Raw genomic sequence first — 16,393 nt, 5'->3', positions numbered from 1 at the left:
TGTCGAAAGGACTCTTTGTCGGGGACCGCCTCGTGTCGGGCTAACTAAGAAACGGAGCCGAACACGAACACACTTTTTGAGCTCGAAATATAAACGAGCAGCTCGTTTACACCCCTAAATACAGTAGATGCTTCTCGCCACGCGACATGTCTGCTGGCCTCTTCCAGTTGATCATTTTCTCTATAGAAGATAACAAGAAAAAAATTGAGGAAAAGGAGCATATATTATTTTCAAAATGCAACCAAGACATGACCCTGTCAATTCTAAAATTGCAGCTAAATGACAATACTCATTGAGTTTGACAGATTGTTGCATTCAATTTATATAAGAAAATCAAAAGCTGTCGGGTGGATGTATGCTCATTTAGAAAAATGTGGTGGTGCTAAAGTTTGGCATGTGGAGAGAATTTATAGTGACATTCACTTACAAGCTTTAATCTTAATAAAGCGTCTGTAAGTTATACGCATGATCAATTTTAATAGGTATAACATAAGCAAAAGAGAGACTTGTATGTATAATACAATCAATGCCCTGGAGATCTAATTGGTCAGTCAGTTTGTAACGAATATGTTGTGCTTTATACACGAATCACATTTGTTGGCGGCATTTGTTGAACTATATATCTATCACGGAAAATGAATCGATTGAAAGTGACAAGACTGACATAAATCAAATATGATATGCGCAATTTGATTCTAAATTTTCACGACCATTGCCGAAGTTGCTTGAACATTCGATCATAAAATGGATCACATGAGCATGTCTGGAATATCAAAATTTCTTAGAAAGGACATTATATTGCTTAGATATGCTCGTAGGTTATTGACACAAAATTCGAGAAAATATATATTTAAAATACTTCAAAAAAATTAAATCAAATCTTTCAAAATCCTTCCCATCAAACCCACCATCTAAGCTGCAGCTACCCATGTTCAAACCATGCCTCCACCGCCCACCTTATACAAGTAAATTAAAGACATGTAAATAATAATAATCAAAGATAACAAAATTAAAACCTAATACTATGCTCAGCTCTCTCCGTTCTCTTTTTCACGTAACCCCCAATCCGAGCCATCTCTCACGCGATGAAATCCACTCTCACTCCCTTTCATGTGACCTCCCTCTGCTCTCTCTCCTCATGGCTTGACTAGCAGACCTGTGATCATCCCCTTCTTCTTTATTTCGCATGTCCTAAGGTCTCTTCTTACTCGCTTGTTATCTCCCTGCTGCTACTTGCGCTCTTCTTCTGCTTCAACGCCCAGCTCACGCCCCACTCTACCTACCCTTCTACTCCACTTGCCCAGCACAAACCCAGCCTACCACAGATCTCCCTGCTTCAACGCCCAGCTCATGCCCCACTCTACCTACCCTTCTACTCCACTTGCCCAACCCATCTTTTATCCACACGCTTCTCACTTGCAGCAACAATTGCCAGTGACCCATTTGTCTCTTCATTTCCTTGCTTTTCGGAATTGCACAACTGCAGTCCTTTTCTTTATAGCCGTAATAAGGTCTCTCCAGCTCGCAAATCCCCCCAACCCGCTTTCTGCTTCTAATCGAGCAACCCAGCATTTGCAGCCTCCCCATTTTCATCTCTGTCCCCAAGCCTTCCTTCTATTCCAGAAGCTGCAGGCAGCCTCCCTACCTTCTTAGATCAACCCAACAAATCTCAGGCCCGCTTCCACCTTTGCTCCACTCTCAACTTACACGAATCTAGCCTTAGCGAAGCTCTCCTTGCACTGCACAACTTTCTATTCACTGTTGCCTTTTCAGATCTCACTTTATGCTACAAAAAAGACTTGCATCAGTTATGCTTACAAACCCCAGTACCTGATCTCAATGACTTGTAATTATCTAAGTGTTGTAGCCCTTCAATTTCAACATCATCATCAAGGTAAATGGAAAAAAAGAAAACATTTGATATTTGGTGAGCAGATCTGGACTTTTGATGCAACCTCCTATGAGGGGATGATGCCGGGTGGTTTTCAGAGTTTGGACCAATTTGAAGATTTAAAATGAGGTAAAAAAAAGCTTAATTTAAACGTAAATAAAAAACATGAATAAGCTTAAATGTATTACTTGCATGGAAAAAAAAATTTAAAAAACCTTGAAATTTTGAAATTTCAGTTTCATGAGTGAAATTTCCTTGCTCTAAATAAATTGCTTAGGATTTTTTGAGCAACTATAATGAAATGACAAATATTAACTGTCTTATTTGTAACCAAAATTTCTTGTCTCTTGAGACCCACTTGAATCAAATTAATGCATATAAGTACAAATTTGTTGCCAATAAATACAAAAGTTTTAAATCACACAAATTCAAACTTCACCGTCAAATTAAATACAAAGGCGTTAAAACACATAAATACAAATTTTGCTGCCCAAGTAAATACAAAAGCTTTAAAAAGCCTCTAATATTGAAATCTTAAATTGAACCTAATTTAAAGTCACAAATTAATTTTCAATTCACTTTAAACGTCATTGGATCTACAACATTCATACTAGTAGTTAAAAGGTAAATTTTGATGAATTTAAAATAAGCTTTGCATGCAATAAGATATTCACACAAATAATTAAATTTGATTAAATTTAAGTCTTGCACATGTTTTGTAATGTATTCAACTTCGATATATCGCCTTGAAATAAGTGTAAGTTATATGCGCTCAGATGTTTTACCTTAAATACCCGTATGTGATCCTACATTCAACATAATCGTCTCAGAATATTTCATGGTTGAAAATGAGAAATCAACTCAATTTATCCTTCTTTGATAAGAATGTCAAATTTTTATAATTTTCTAAATCTATTAACTAAAAGTGTCTGCATTTGCTGCGGCGATAACTAAATTTTATAAAGTTTGAGATTGTCGCACTGGCTAATTGTATACTTAGTTTAAAGTTAAAGGTGTCTCTAGAAGCATGCATATAATTAAAAGCTTTGCAAAATTCTTATTTTCGAATATCATGTTTAAAAATATTCAATTATGCACGTTTTTAAGTGGGCCGCTCTGTCTATAAGGTAGAGTCTTATCTCTTATTTTGGCTAGTTTGATTATTCTTCTGATAGGGATTAGATTGATTAGAATGAGACCCTTTTTTTCAATCCTCTTAATGAAGACTTTAATTGATAGAATTGTTATTTTTAATAATATTCAACTTGTAAGTTCTAATTATACGTCAAATATGAATATTTCAATTATTTTAAATATCTTCTTGTTGATGAACTAGTTGATAGATGATTTCAATCGGAGCGAACTGATTTCAAAATTAAGCTTAGTCTGTTTGATAAATTCAAATAATGTATAATATGAACCTGATACCTCTGTAGGCAGAATATGGTTGACAAGATTCATGTCCAATCATGTGTCAATCATGAACCTCGATCCTTTACAATCAAGGATGTAAAGATGACAAGATGCAAATCAAACAATTAAGTGCCCGTTTGGGGCAGCTTATAGGGTGCGGCGGCGTTTTCAAAACACCGCATCCCTGTTTGAATATCGTGATCGGGGCTAATTTTTTGTGCTGCATCGTTTTTCTATTGCTATTTTATTCTTGGTCTCGCAAGCCGTCTGCCCCTGCGTCTCGCGTATCAATAGGAAAAAATCCTTGTGCTGCCCTTCACATATCTCGCTTGCTGCCTTGCCTCGCTCCCACACCCTCACCCTTGTAGAAACGGCTAGGACCTCTGCTCGCACATGAGATCGGCGCTCTTTCCAAGAGAATCACACGCCTTGCTTGTCAGATCCCTCGGCTCACCGAGCCGATCCTCCCCTCTCCTTCGCTGAGATCGCGACAGGAAATCAATAGGTTTCCATTTGAGGAACATATTAATGACTTCCTATCCGATGCCATTCTCCGGTTTCTTGATGCAGAAGGAAGACGATAGTCATGGCAGCACTGGGATTCAATTTAATCCGTCCCCTGGTATCATGCTACCCTTTTCTAGGAGTTAGAGATCTTGTTTAATTATTTTTATTAATGCTTTATTTACATATTTGATTCTTATGTTTTCTAACAATGGTAGTTGGGAGTTTCTTGTGAAGACACTGAGGCTATGTTATTCTTTGAGATCCCTGGAATTAGTGTTCCACTGGTATGTCTTCTGCTATATATGTCCAATTCAATAAATGTTTTAAACCTTAGAATTTCTGATATGTGTGCTTTAAGACAGTTAGTATATAGAGTAGTTAAAATTTAAAAAAGTGATTTCCTATACTAGTAAACGGAGAGAACTATTTTATTTTGTGTTTTACGTTTTTGTTTTAAATGGGTACAAGCAAGATAACATGAATGCTTAACTTGCACTATTAGATAAGGAATCGTTTTAATTAGCTTAAAGCTTATGATCTTTATTAATCTACTATTTGTAATACTTGGACTGGGAATGTACTAAAAAAATCAAACTCATTCAATTTCCAATAACTCAACCTATAATTTTTGGTAAACTGTGCTCTTAATTTGGTTTCTAGCTTTGCTTAATTGATAAAATAATTTAGAAAGTTTGAATAAATATTCATCAGAGATTTGTTGAATTATCTTAATTATACAGTTTAACTGAGTAAAGCTATTTCTTTGTTGTGAAATAATGCTTTTATTTAATGGAGAAGTTGTTGAATGCCTAGGATTTCGTTCTGATATGTGATGATTTTAGGCTTCTGTATTACGTACTTCTGTGCTTATTTTAGTTCCGTTGCAAATATTTTCACCAAACAGGGGCATGAAAGTCATTTATCCAGCAACAACTATCAATAAGTTATTTTGTATAAGCTCCCTCAAATAGCAAGTCAGCTTATTTTGATAATCTGCAGATTATCAGATTATCAGAATAATCTGCTTATCAGCAGATTATAAATAATCAACAGCTGCCCCAAACAGACCCTAATTCTTTGATGATGGTTGCGTGGAATGAGAGTCTCAGCCCGAGGGATTTATTTTCAAGATATTTGCAAATATTGTAATCATCAAATAGAAAAAAAATATTAAAATTGAATAATTTTATGTGAAATTAATCATTAATGTTTAAATTAAAAAACCATCCACCTTGCTTAATCATTTGTTGATGGCGACAATTTTATGATTGACCCAGGCTCACAAGAAATAATGCATATTAATATTACTACTACATTCACACTAAAAAAAATTGTGCTAGGCTCCACTAAGTGGTTAGCGAAAAAGCTTCACTATAAAATGGTCATGGTTGTAGCCCGTATTATCTTAATGATTGTCATATGAGTTGTAAATCATAAAGTATGCCAGATAAGGCCCAAAACCTTTTGTAAGTGAAGTTTGAATTAGGTTAGTTCCCTTAGATAAACATTCACCCCATGTCTACAGGGTTTCTTTGGACGAATCAACACATGGCTGCTTACATGGATCTTTTTGTCAGGTTAGGTCAACTATGTACTTTGACTAAGTAGACCAGGGTGCATGTTGGCCGATATGATGAAACCATGAGATTTTGATCGGGTTTTTCATCATTCTCCCTACTATCCTCTTTATGCTTAAGCTGAAAATTTATTAACTTGTAATATAATTTAAATCCTAATTTTTGTTGATATATGATGAACAATCAACTCTTTAATAATTAGCTTTAGTTGAAAGCACTTTCTTATTATTGGGGGTGATAAATAACCATTGAAGCTTACGTCCATGTGGAACCTCAAACTTCTCGCAAAATGAGGGAGAAATTTCTAGGTAAGTCATATCTACTGTTTCAGCTGCCTTCTGAAAATTTGATGCAGAATCTCACACTAAAATCCCTCACCACTGATCCCATTTTCATCTTCATTTTTGCATTATTTTCCTATCTGTAAGAGGCCAGGGCATCAAATTTTGGGAGCCCAGAGTTCTTTGCTGGAAACTCCCCTTATCGAGCTTCCTCTTTCCTCTGGTTTTAGTGCAACAAGGCCTGCCGCTGCCTTTACTCCCTACTGTTACAGCAGCTTGTCATATGGTACTCAGGCATCCACAACAAAGAAACATGCCACTGGATCAGCCCTCTGCGCCTAAGGAATCTGCAATCTTCAGTCATGAAGAAGAAAAGTGTGGAAAAACAGAGACTGAGATATAAAGGGGAAATAAATTTGATCCTAATGTTTCAGAACTTGTTATTAACTACAAGACATCCTTGGGTATTATTAAAAATCATAATTAAGGCCCCACCCAGGCAACATAAGATAAAAAAAGGTTTATAAAACTAACGTACTAATATCTGTAAATTAGAAGCTATTGGGTAAATTTTCAAGAGTTAAAATAAAATCAGTAATAGGATAAAAAGTGACATGATGATCTTCAGATTGATTTTATGTTAAAAATATACTTATTCAAGAACATCATTCAACATCTTAAGAGACCAATGAAATTTGTTTGTTGGCAATGATTTTTTCAGCATGTATGCAGGATTATAATTGATATGATCTTCACTATATTTTTTGATTAATACATCCCTGGTGAAATTAAGTTTAGAATGTAACGTTCACATGCTTAGTTCTTTATGATGCATATGATTGTTAGACAAACAAATATCACCTTTATAATCACAGAAAGAAGGCATTATTTGTTAAGCATCTTGATCAAGCAACTTGCACATTAAACCTTGCTCCATAGTGCTTCCTTCACTGCTTCTAATATAACGATGTATTTTGATTATAAAGTTGAAAAGGCTACCACTGATTGCCAACAAGATTTCTGTATAATTGTATTTCCGAACACTTTAAACACAGGCAATTAGTGACTTTCATATATCCACATTTTTTGCAAAGTTAATCAATATACCCTTTAATTGCCTCTTCGTGTGGAGCTATACATGTGAATCATGGGCCTATTTTGCATGTTCTTTTGATATATCTGATCACACATTTCAAAGCCTCCTAATGGTTCTTGCTAAAATTAACTATATGCTTGCTAAGCACACTTATACTGTGTGAAATTCAGTCAATCACAAACTATAGTTTAGATAATTCTTCTAGCCACATTTCGATAAGTGCTTGTGGCATGTACATCCTCTCGTCATCATCTTATGTCGGTTAATCTTCACTTATAGCTTCAGCCAAGGCTGTTAGAGCAACTTTTGAATTTTGCATCTCAAATTTAATTAGCACCCTTTCAAGTAAGAATTTTGGGACAACACAAAAATCTTAAGAAAATTTGCTTATTTTTTTAATCCCAATTCTAGGAATTGTATTTCAAGGACTGGTCATTCAAACTTTGCTTGAAGTATTCTCTTAACTTTTGATATTTCAACATTCCTTTCACCTGCAATAAGCATGTCATCAACATACAAAAAGTAATGAACTATCTTTTGAAACTCCATAATTGCTGCAATGATTACAAGAATCGTAATTACTTTTAAAATCAAGCATCAACATGTATCTATCAAATTTCATGTACCACATTCTTGATAATTGCTTGAGCTTATACACAGATTTTTTAAGAGCAAATATCTGATTTTCAGCTTTTACTTGAATGAAACCCTCAGGTTGCTTCATGCATATTGTTTTTGGTCAGTTTTATGAAGAAATGCCATTTTCAAATCCATTTGCTCTAGTTCTGTGTTGAATTGAATAACTATGACAAGATTGATTCTGAATGATGTGTATGGCACAGCCGGAGAGAATACTTCATTATAATCCACACTTTGTGAGAAGCCCCTTTTACCGATCTTGCTTTATACTAGATTCCTTTTGGTTCTTTTTTAATAAACCTGTTGCAACTTGTTTTCTTTTAACACATTGGTTTATCCACCAATTTGTAAGTGTTCTTTTGATTTATGACCATTTAAGTTTGCATTGCTAGTTGCTATTGATTTCTTCCAGGAATTTTCTATGGGTTGATTATATGAGTTTTGCTCATCTTCATTCATAAAATCTGATATCAAGACTCAGGCAAAGAGATGGACTTTTCTATACCATTGTGGTAGTTTGATGTCATGTTGAGGTATATCCTTTGCAAATCAATGTGCTCTTGTTTGCACTTCAGTTGTCCACCATCTTGACTCTTCAAGTCCATCTGAGTCAATTCTTGACCATTGACTTCATAACTTTCTTGGCTTTGTTGCCCCGTATCATGCCCCATCGTTTCCCTTGCATCCATTTACTTATCATGAACCATGCTACGCGAAATAAAGTTAGCCATTTAACATTCATTTTGTATGACCATGCTCCAAGCATCATAGCTTGTACCCTCGGAGACTTAATTATGGCCGATGAAAATGCTTTTCACTGCATGTGGTTTAAATTTATCTTGCTTCAATTGAGCATGTATTTTGCATCCAATGATCTTAATTATTTTTTCACTCCATGTTTTTTGGGCTTCCATGAAAACAATTGGATAAGATGATGCCTGGGCATCATTTGATCAAGTATATTGCAATATTAACCTTTTCAACACAAATCCTTTTAATCAACCTTGCATTTCATAATGTACACCTTTCCTTGTCAAGAATTGTCTTATTGAGTTCTTTTGGTAATCCATTTTCTTATAGTCATTTTCATTGCGTAATGTTTTGCCACACCTTGATGTTTTCCAAATTTGGGAATCAAAAAATTCTAGCCCAATGTGTGTCCTGAACTTCCTGAACTTCTTCACCTTCTGTGACTGAAATTTTGAGTGCCAAAGAGTTGCTTTCATTCTCTAAATTTCTGCAACGCGTCTTAGAAAACATGGAACTTTCTAGATTGATCATCAATTACAAAAATTTCTCACATCATCATGTTATTCAATTTATGAATTCCATGACATCTAATGGATGTAATCAAGAACTCCCTTTGTTTATGCATTTTTGATGAAAACTTGAGCCTTTTTGCCTCCCCTATAACACATTGCTCACAGAAATTTGATTTTTATTTTATCGTCACACGACAAACCTTATTTAAGAACTTCTTTCTGGCACTTTTTGACTTGTCTATGTGCCATAATTGGGGGCTGCATTTGCTGAAATAGTTGCATTCATCAAGCCTCCATTGATTGTGGTTCCAATCATAGAATACAATTTATTGTTCAAGACTTTCATGGGAACAAACGAGTCTTTGTACACTCTCAAGCATTCATTTAAAATCTTGAATCCATATGTAATAATTGAATTTTAAATTAATAATAATAATAATAATAATAATAATAATAATAATAATAATAATAATAATAATAATAATAATAATAATAATAATAATAATAATAATAATAATAATAATAATAATAATAATAATAATAATAATAAAAAATTGAATGGGCAATCAAATTACGCATTCCTTCAGTTACGACATAGGAGTTGTATCCCCATTCGAACCAATGAAACAGAGAGATTGAGAGGCAAAACTGCATAAGGAGAGAAGTTTCAGTGTAGGAGAGGAAAGAAGAAGAAGAAACAATAAGGGAAAGATCACACTTTTGTCATGTCTCGAGCCCTAGCTAATGGAAGTTTAGAATGAAATAGGTGGCGGTGCTTTGTTGGGTTGCGCGAGACTGCAACCTAAGAGGAAGAAGAGGTGCTGTGCTTGTGGTCAGGGGAAGAAGACCCGAAAGCGAGCTCTTCGTGTTTTAGGGTTGTTGAACCGTGTGAAGCTGAAAAGGGAGGAGACGGGATCTGCGATGCCCGCGTGCATGAAGAAGAGAAGCAGCTTGTGCATTGGGTTATAGAGACGAACTTCACATGAAGTAAGAGGGCTCTTTGCAAAGCCTAGCATGTGTATAGGAAGGGCAACTTATAAAAGCTTATAGGTGAGTCATTTGATTCTTTTAAGTTCAAATTATATAAATATTTTTAATTAAATATGATATAATATTAACAATTAAAGTTTATGAATTTAAAATAGACATTGTTAGTGGAAGATTGTGTGGAAAGGACTATCGAGTCGAATAATTATTGTTAAAGTAAGTTTGGGTTATATTAATTTAATTAATGAATTCTATATGCATGTTTAAGTTTATTCTTTAAGTGTTAATAATAAATGTATTTGAAATCAGGAAGTACTTGAGGTAAGGGTGATATATTGTTGAGATTAAGGGGAGAAAGAGAAAACTTGTGCAGGGAGGTAAGCCAAATTCTTAGGTAAGGAATTGCCTATTTGATTTATATGTATTAATTTAATTATGTCATTAGATATATGCAAGTCTTTCTTTTAGAATGAGATTCATATAATTATGTGCACATTTAATTAATATAGGTGATAGTCAAAGAAGTTAGTGGAGGAAAAAGTATTTTATAGCTCTTGAGGCAAATGTGAGTAATTAGTTTTTTTTATGTATTAAATTAATGTTTTATGAAATGAATACTTGCATTATTAAATGGTTTAAAATAAATATTTCATTCATGTCTTGCATTTTGCTAGTTTGAAATGATATCAAAAAATGGGAGAAAAATAAAAAAAAGGGATATGAAAGTATATTTTAAAGGATTTTAAATTGATATGAAATAAAATGTAAAAGTTTAAGCCATACATGTTTATCCTCAGATGGTACTGACAAAGGTTGCGATCTACTCGTGCACGATAAATGAAATTATAAAGGCGCACCTTCAGGTGCAAATTTTGAGGGTACTATTGGGTACATTTTTGAGGATACCTTCGGATATGCAGTAATTCTGTTATGACTCTTAAAAATGTTACAAAGGGTAAACACTTAAACTGAAACTAAGGTTTTGAAAACCAGACCAGACATTAAATTGGTAATGAAGGAGGTTCAAAGTTCAAAGATTGAACCGGGTTAAACTGGAGGTTGAACCGGGTGATGTTATAAATATCAAAAACATTAAATATTACTTAAATAGTGTAATAATGTTATAGTATGTGTAGTGGATTATAACTTTCTAGCTTTTCCTCTGAATACCATCCACTTTTAGACTCGCAGCACTTCACAATCTCGAAAAAATTGTTTGTTATTGTATTATTATAAGGATCCTCAAAGTCAAAGACTCAAAGCAATAAGGTTATTCAAATTAAATACTAATATTATTTAAAAAATTTTAGTTTTAATCAACATGAATTGCTTTTAATAGATTTTATGCTAAATTGTCTTCGAAACACCCAAAATGATCCAATTCTTAAGTTTTGAATTTTTTTTTAATTTTTCGTTATTATAAAGAGATTCTCTACGAACTGAACTGTTTCTTTGAACCGGAGTCGATTCGTCGGTTTAGGGGTTGAATGGCCATTTCGATCCGGTTTTGAGCTGTTCTATACGGGGAGGGGTTCTTATGTCAATCGGAACCAAACTTGTGATAGGGTCACGAGCAAATCGGCCGATCTGGTCCAGTTTTCTAAATCTTGACTAAAAAAGGAGTGATAAATTTAAAGTGAAATTTTAAAGTTTTGTAAGGTGATGAATTACATATTATTTTGTTCATTCATGCATAACATTAACATAATAATTTAATGCATATTAAGATTCTAATTGCTCACTAAGTCAAACTTACTGCTGAATTTAATTTTCTTTCAAGAAAAGATAAATTATTGGTTGATGTCTGGTAGGAGAGACTTGATTTATAGGAGGACTGCAGCTGATAGGTGCTAATTTATAATGTGATTGTATTTTCTTTTCGTTTTTACTATTTTTTTCTGTGTAGAGACACTTTACATGTTGATTTGAGATGTCTACAAACTGTTACTATTTTTGGCTTGAGATTTGTGGATTATTAATGGCTCTTTTACCATCTTATCGTAGTTGCTAACTTAGTTAATTCCAAGTTATTAGGCCCCAGGCTGTTACACCGTATGTATCTTTATCTTGGACTGCTAATAAAATGAAAATTCTCTTGAGCCTAGGTTCATACCTAACTTTATGAGTTTTTCTTTCAACGCCATAAAACATCCTGATTACTATCTTGACGATCTCCATGATATCTTTAGTCTGTTGTTTTCAGGCATCAAAAAACCACCATCCAAATCTAGCAATATTTCAAGCCAAAATTTGTTTGGGCACATGTGGCAGGAGCGCCCGCAATCAATAATCCAATGTTTGCTAGACTAAGATTGTGTTATGGAGAACACTTTTACAGTTTCATATCCCTTCTCAAATTTGTGCATTTTTTTAAGCTTTTTGATATTTCTTTCTGGATATATTTTAAAGTGGCATTTTTTGGGCAAAGGAACCAATTCCCTTCTTTAACTTAGATTTTGATCTTGCTTGTTCCTTATTGTTGAAAGCATCTTCCACGAACCATAAAGGCATCACAAACGTTTTTTTTATTTGATTTTTCAATTTTTTAAAAATTCTTTGGATTGGAGGGCTGATTGCACGTCAGCCATGAAAATATAGTGATTTTACCATATAACATAATACCTACATAATATTCATTCCTTTTTGGCAAATAACATGAGGATTATGCCATGATCCTTCTTGATTACAATTTCAATTTTTTAAGATTTATCATGAGTTTGTTAAAGTCATTCAAATGCTGCTTGATTGATTTGGATTTATCCATTTGCATGGTGTACCTCTTCTCGAGTTACATTGGTTGGCAAATGATCTCTTTAAGTGTGGAGACTTGAGTTTTCCTAAACTTCAATGGCCTGTTGCTCCTCCGTAAGTTTCTCCATCCAAGACTGAGTGGCATTTTTTGCTTTATTGGCAAGGTCCCTGCTAAGCATTGCATTGCGGCTGAATTGTCTCATCTCATAATACCACATGAAGTCCTTGGTGGAGAAGCAAAACCTTCATTTACAGCTTCTATAGACTGAAATCATTTGGCTCAGCAAACTTGCCAATCTCCCATCTTGCCAATGCTATCAAAACTTCAATTCCTTGGCTATAATGCAAATTGTTAGAGCAAGATGATGTGAATGGAGAATACCACAGTGCCTTTATTGATAAGAACATTTGTTGAAATTATGGTTTCTCTTCCTTGATCAACCTTGTTCTTCCCAACATTTGAGTTCTGGAACCTGATAATATGTTAGATATTGATTTAGCCTCTTCTTTCTTTCTGGATTCTGATCATATCCTGGATGAGTAGATGCTTTCTTCTATTTGATGAATATATTGGTGACTAAATTATAATGTAGAACTTCTTGACATTACTTCTCATGATAGAAACGAACAGCCTCTCTGTGAGAGTGATGCTCAGAAAGCTGTCAAAAGATGCTGCATGAAATGTTAAGAAAAGATAAAGAAATTTCAATTTAAATCATGCAAAGAGGTTAATAACATATATTGGTCTCTGCAAGCTTGGGCTTGTGCAAATTATTGATATATTTCATCTTTGTTATTCAGATAGAAACTCAATTCTATTTGGAAGCTTCTGAGGACGTCTGGTTTCCATGGTTTTTTTTTTCCGGCTTCTGGCCTCCCTTTTTGATAACCTCTTTTGAGATTCAGTAGGTTTTAATTCCTTGCTCATATGCTAGTAGAATAGCAACATTATAGAGGACCACTTACCAGTTGCTAGTATTGAAATGCAAATTTGACACCGCACCTTCATGTTTCGAAGATTTAAACACATAAAATGGCTAAATTGTTATGTCATTGCATATTTATCAATAGTACTAAACAACACATACTGTTGCTTTGCCAATGCAGTGAGTTCCATGCCATGTGCTATTATTGTTGCATTGCACATATGATCAAAATAGCACACTATAGTGCATTGGCAAGACTGCAAGTTCTGAATGGTTACACTTTTTTTGCTCGGATTGTGTGATGTGATGAGGATAGGCTTTTTGGTTAGATGAGGATGAAAATGGTGAAGAAGATTACTTTGGGGACGATTATGATGAATAAGATGAAATATTTTGGAATTATAATGATGATAATTCGAAGGATGATTAGCTTTATTTTTGAATGAGATTTGCAAACACTTTTAAGTTCTAAGCATAAAATTCCTTTTTAAATATTTTTTTTTAATTATTTATTATCCTAAAAGTTTAAGTTCCAACCTTTTTATTTGTTCTAGTATCATATTTCTACTTTCACGGCGGTTCAAGTTTTCAATCTAATTGCTTTCTTTGTCTTAAGAGCAATATGATTTTATTTTTTAAGGATTCTTTGATTTTATTTTTTTGAGGTTTCTGTTGAAGTTATACAATCTTATGCTCTATTTATATGACATCGTTTTTCTTTATGGATGTGTTTTTCTTTATATTGTTAAATTATTCAATGATTGTTCATTATTATTTAGAATTTCTGCTATATTTAAAATAGTGCTTGCCATATCAGTCACCATAAGCTATAACCTAAAGGGACCCTTGCTTTACTATTTTTTTCTTTAGTTTTTCTGAAATATAAAAGGATCCTTGCTTTATAGCGTGCTGAAATTGTTGTCTTAGAATCTTCTGTTATGATTATCTCTTACAGTACAAATACTAAAGCAATCTTGAAGTTATTTTTTACTTGGGGGCCATTTTTTATCACTTTTATTTTTTATTTTTTATTTTTCATTTTTATTTTATATTGTTTATGTTTAATTTGAAATAAAGTATATTTGGTCGTAATAATAATGTTTTTAAAAATAAGCTGGTTTGTTTTAAAAATATAAAATAAAACCACATAAGTAATAGACTAAACAAACATGTGTTTAAACAAATGAAAAAACAATAACAAGAACAGAGAATAACATTCATGCCTAAACCGGCCCTTAATAAACGGTATTTAAGCTTTCAGTTCTCGCTTGACTACAATTTAGCTGTCTCTTCAATCTATTGTTAAGCTCCTGCTATTTATTCTCTTAGTGTGCTCTTGATGCAAGTCTAAGTTCCTGTTATTGTCAGCCTTGTTTAATTTAAACTTGATACTTGAATCAATGCATTTCGCCAGTTTTTTGTCCCAACTATTTTCCTCTTACGCTTTATTTTTGGAGCATTATACAAGTTGAATTCAATATCCTAACCGAGATCCAGAAATCTAATTTTCAGAGCTTTACTGTTTCAGCTATTCCAGGTATAACAGGGCACCGCTATTTTTTATAAGAAATGCTTTTATAACCCAGCACTAAAAGCAAGATATTTATATTTTTGTTATAATATGGAACTCGAATACCATCTTCAATGTTCCTTCTCTGAAGTGGATGCTGAAAGCTATCCACCATATTATATTCTGGAGCAGTACTTATACGTCACTGGCATTAAAACAAAATGCGGAAGGTATGGACATTGCTAACGAATTGTGGAAGAAACGGGATTCAGGTTTCTCATTCTATCCTTTATTCATTTAATTTCCCATTGCCCCTAATTTTCTCGGAGGCTCTTTGCAGTGGGAGATCTGCTGTTTAAAATGGTTATAATGTTTTGAATTTCCGAAAAGCATCTTCTTCGCTTTGTGGGATCTTGAATTGATTCCACCTTTCTGTCACGCAAGCCTTTCCAGCCTTTGTTTGGCTTTGAGGTTCGTGCAACTTTTCTTTTATCGATATCTTGTGCTTAGTATGTCTTGTGCAAGTTTTCTTTTATCGCAAGCTCTTTGCAGTGGGAGATCTACACCTTAATGATTTCAATACTATCATAATTCAATTGTCGTCTGTTGAAATTGATTTTGATGATCTTGATACGTGCGTTGATATTGTTGATTGTTGACATTATTGCCAAATAGCTGGAAGTCATGAGGATGGTAGTCAGCAGTTTTGCAGGTAAATCCAAACTGAAATACAATGATATTCGTGATTTGATTTTGGCTGAGGAGGTGCGCAGGAAAGATTCTGGTGAGACATTGAGTTCGAGTTCGACACTGATTATTGATTCTAGATGGAGATCATAAGACATGAATTTAAACAGAGGAATATTAAAATCAAAGTCTGATCAGCAGACAACCTGTTGGAATTGTGACAAGGTTGACCACATAAAAAGGAACTGCATGAATCAAAGGAATTGCATGAATCCTGAGAGGAAAGAGAATTATGACAAAAAGGAACTGCATGAATCCTGAGAGGAAAGAGAATTATGACAAAAATGTGGTAACTGAAGAAATACAAGATACATTATTGCTGACAATTCGCAGTTCTATTGATGACTAGATACTGAATTCATGGGTTTCCTTCCATACATCTTCCCACCATTAGTTAATGCGAAATTATGTTGCAGGTAACTTTGAGAAGGTATATCTAGCTGATGGAAAAGCTCTGGACGTGGTGGAGATAAGAGACGTTGATATTACACTCTCTAACAAGAGCAAATGAAGTTTGTATAAGGTCAGACACGTTCCTGAGCTTAAGAAAAATCTCATTTCCGTCGGGCAGTCAATGAGAGTGGTCATTCAATGGTGTTCTTAGATAGAAATTGAAATGTTACCAAAGGAGCATTAGTATTTAGGGCTGTCAAAACGACTCGTTCGCGAACAGCTCGTGTTCGACTCGTTAAGAAGCTCGTGTTCGGCTCGTTAATTTTGTTCGATAAGTTAAAGAGCCGAACACAAATTAAGATGTGTTCGTTCGTGTTCGGCTCATTTTGGCTCGAAATACTACTCACATATAT

At 34.0% G+C, this 16,393-nt stretch overlaps 1 protein-coding gene across 6 annotated transcripts in view; it reads left to right on the top strand.

The window, feature by feature from the left end:
* The window catches only part of LOC110020633 (pre-mRNA-splicing factor SYF1), a 32,396-nt gene that overhangs the window by 12,605 nt on the left and 3,398 nt on the right, over positions 1-16,393 (top strand). For 3 of the 6 annotated variants that reach the window (XM_020718794.1, XM_020718795.1, XM_020718791.1), the window contains exon 10: positions 14,859-15,486. The gene's annotated coding sequence lies outside the window, so the exon portion shown is untranslated. Of the gene's footprint in view, positions 1-11,856; positions 12,282-14,858; positions 15,487-16,393 lie in introns of those variants that run through there. The other 3 variants (XM_020718793.1, XM_020718792.1, XM_020718796.1) reach the window with 3 other exon arrangements.

The sequence above is a fragment of the Phalaenopsis equestris genome, unplaced genomic scaffold (genome assembly GCF_001263595.1).
Source record: "Phalaenopsis equestris unplaced genomic scaffold, ASM126359v1 Scaffold000105, whole genome shotgun sequence".
Taxonomy (NCBI): Eukaryota; Viridiplantae; Streptophyta; class Magnoliopsida; order Asparagales; family Orchidaceae; genus Phalaenopsis; species Phalaenopsis equestris.
This window is presented reverse-complemented; position numbering and strand designations above follow the sequence as displayed.